This window comes from Silurus aristotelis, assembly GCF_946808225.1.
Source record: "Silurus aristotelis genome assembly, chromosome: 23".
Taxonomy (NCBI): domain Eukaryota; kingdom Metazoa; phylum Chordata; class Actinopteri; order Siluriformes; family Siluridae; genus Silurus; species Silurus aristotelis.
This window is the reverse complement of record NC_139596.1, coordinates 6,635,502-6,639,056: the sequence shown is the minus strand read 5'-3', so window position 1 is coordinate 6,639,056 and position 3,555 is coordinate 6,635,502. Positions and strand designations below refer to the sequence as shown.

Below are 3,555 nucleotides of genomic sequence, written 5' to 3'. Positions count from 1 at the left end.
AACCAATGCAATTTATATATATATATATATATATATATATGTATGTTTTTTGTTTTTGTTTTTTTATGTATGATGTGACATCTTCAGTGAGTTTGTATGTATTGACTGTAATTTAATAATGTAGTGTGTGACTGACAGTCATGATGATAAATAGACAGTGTTTCAGCATTATTTATCACATAGAAATTGCTATAATGGTTTACCTGGATTTTTAATGCAGAGCTTTACATTTTAGATATGTAAGCCGTTCTGTTAAAGCTCTCCAAACTAATGTTACCCGACATTAAAAATGTACGACTGTGAGTGTTGCTGTATCTTGTTGTTGATTGTTTATAGTTCTGTGGATGTATTTTAGTTTCCACACTCGCAGCTCTGATGCATCAATACCATATTCTGGAGCAAGAGTACTCGTCAATACCTTTGGTACTGGTCAATACTGTTCACGATAACTGAGAAACCCGATTCATTTAATCAGGCATGCATCTGATTATTTTATTTATGGCTGTCTAATTTCCTGTCTAAGCAGTAAATTCCTCATGCTAGGTTAAAACAGTATCTTTAGGTGTAGCATTAATGGTGTGCTGTATGCTATGTGCTATGAATTGCACCCTGACCTGATGTGACTCAATGCTTTCATAGCAGAAGTGCTTTAACTGGTGACTGTTTCTCCGCACATTTGCTTTACTGTAACACCTAGCACTCCTTTTAATAACCACTGATATTGCTCATCCACCATCATGCTGCCTATGAAATATCCAAATAAAGTTCTGCATATACACTATAAAAGCAGAACACAATACCAAGTAGAACTGGAGCAGATTTTGAAAACAATAGAACTGGACAGCTCACCTGACACCAGTTAGAAAAGTGTGAAAAGGTTTGTGTGTTTTACACCAAGTACACCAAGTACAGATCCAATCAAGTCCAATAAATATGATTAGAATAGACAGAGAATTTGCAGAATGGTATTAGAGCCATAGACAGGCATTTTGACCCAAATAGACTTATAGTAAGATGAACAGAGGTATTTAACTATTTTATTTAACTTAGATATTAGTAGCATAGAAAGACAATTTAATTCAATTTGATTTCAGTACCACGGACAGAGGCATTTTAACTTGACTAGCTTTCAGTACAATGGGCTGAAATTGGCTGCTGATGTTCTGATAATTGCAATGCCAAGTTAGTGTGAGAACTTCAGCCCAAATCTGTTCCAATCTAAATGAGTGCTGCCAGGTTTTGAAGGTTTATAGTTTTAATAAATGTTGCCAGAAGGTTTCCTCCGATCCAACTGCCTGTACATTTTGTACATTTTTAATTTTCACAAACCACATCTGCCTGTTGCCAACGATCTGCTATGCTTGTTTGCACATTCATTATTATGATATACACTTTGCACTGTCAAGTAGAGCTGTTTGCACACACAAAATGACAAAATTAACTGACTCCAAAAAAGGCATTTATTGTGTTCATTTATTATCATTTAAAATATGTTTAAACAGTGGTATTGATTGGGAAAATACAATTATGTAAATGTGTGTGAGGCCGAAATGCACCACTATGCCATCTGAATATAATATAAATATTTTCTAATTGCTTGATTGTCCACTGCTTCAAACCATTTTTATACCCGTGTAGCAGCCTTTGAAACATTTTGAGTTGTACTATTCACTCCTCATTCTTTCTTACATCCAAATTCTGATTGCTGTAGATTGCACTATAATCTTGTCCAATGCTTCCTGAAATCCCTGTTATGGCCAAATGTCAAACCCCCCCCCCCCTTTTTTTTTATTTTATTTATTTATTTTTTTTATACACTTTTTTTAAAGGGTGAAATGGTTTTTTCTAAAAAAAAAAATAATAATAATTTCCTTGTAAATTGACCCAGAATTCTTGAGACAATATTTGCAAATGTTTTTATATTTAGTACCATTGCAGTGCATAAAATACAGTGCACAAGAATGAATATCCTCATCTTAAGATTTGGTGAACATCATCTTTTCCAGTTCTGAAAAGAAACCTCACACCTCTGTCCTTTTGTGTTATCAGGAGGTGATAAAGATAACCCATAAACTGGAAAAGCAGCAGTACAAAGTGTTCTGAAACCATTCTGAGCTCAGTAAACTGACCAGGATGTTACATCATGCCCTAGCTGAAATGAACAACACTGTGGTAGATGTAGTACCTACTCAGTGTTCAGGCTTGGCTGATGCAAATTGAGAAGCAGATAAAGCAGGTCATGGAGAAAAAGCTGTGTGCAGAACAGGCTGAGAAAGAATGAAAGTTGGAGAAAGATTGCTGGGGAGAGAGAGAGAGAGAGAGAAAAAGATGCACCACTTTAACGAGCAAACTATGGAAAGGAAAACTCCCTGAAATGGCATGAGGAAGAAACCTTGAGAGAAACCAGACTCAAAAGAGAATCCATCCTCATCTGGGTGGCGCTCAATTTCTATGGTTGCACAATTTCTGAGGTGTGCTGTTCAGTGATGGGTTCTTAAATGTAAAAATGTTCATGCAAATTGTCGCAGACTGTTAATATTATTTACAGCCCAAATCCATCCTCAACGTTCTTAAGTTGCTAAGTAACTTCATCTATAGGCTTCTATCTTAGAACTGCGCGCTGCGTTAATCACCCGTTCAAACCATGAATTAAAATTAATGTGTTAATGCGTTAATTTTGACAACAATAAAAACTATAAATTAAATAATAAAAAAGGCATTGATGCAATGAAGAGATGTATAAAAGAGTGTTTATTTTATATTTTTGGAAGGAGTCTCCAGTGTCAGTAGTTTTTCCATCATGGGAGTTTTCAGGACAGCGGACTTGATGCTTTCAAAATTGCTTATATGAATATTGAGTAAAATAAACAATTGTTTGCTATAGCATCAGTTATAACAGGACCTAACTTGTTTTATATATATATATATATATATATATATATATATATATATATATATATATATATATATATATATATATATATATATATATATATATATATAAAACTTTTATTATGATATACTATTATGATGAAATAAATACCTCTGATCTACCCACCTACTGCCATTTTGTGCAGCTCAGGATGGTTCACATAACACACCCTATAGACTAAATCGATTAATATTTTCATCGATTGACAGCCCTAATAGTTTTATATAATGTGCCATGTCTGCTATGCACATCTCTGTGAATGTGTTCTATAGAAATGCTAACATTAAAATGGCTGTATTTATATACACCTGTGATTTGAATTTCAAAGGTAAAAAAAAATCCTGAAATGCTTGTTGTGTGCGAGGACTCATGAGCAGTATCCCGGTGTGTGATTGAACTGATTATGTACACGCATAAGCTGAAAATAGCCCTGAGCTGAACTCAACAGCACTCATCAGCATGGAGTTAAGTCTCTTACTAAGCAAGAATCTGTTTTCATGATTCACAAACTTTTTTTTTTTTTGTAAAATGATCTACAGTACAGGCAATGCGGTGGTCATAGTAACAGTAGTCTTTACCAGTGCAGTAGTTGGAGAGATGTCTGGCATGTCTGAAATCCACAC

At 34.4% G+C, this 3,555-nt stretch overlaps 1 long non-coding RNA gene across 1 annotated transcript in view; it reads right to left on the bottom strand.

The window, feature by feature from the left end:
- The window catches only part of LOC310718349, a 2,216-nt gene extending 522 nt beyond the window's left edge, over positions 1-1,694 (bottom strand). The window contains exons 1-2 of the long non-coding RNA XR_014531122.1: positions 811-1,694; positions 1-679 (exon numbers count right to left, since the gene is read on the bottom strand). The exon at positions 1-679 is cut by the window's left edge and continues 522 nt beyond it. This is a non-coding gene — a long non-coding RNA (uncharacterized lncRNA). The remainder of the gene's footprint in view (positions 680-810) is intronic.
- Between the last annotated feature and the right edge of the window lie 1,861 nt (positions 1,695-3,555).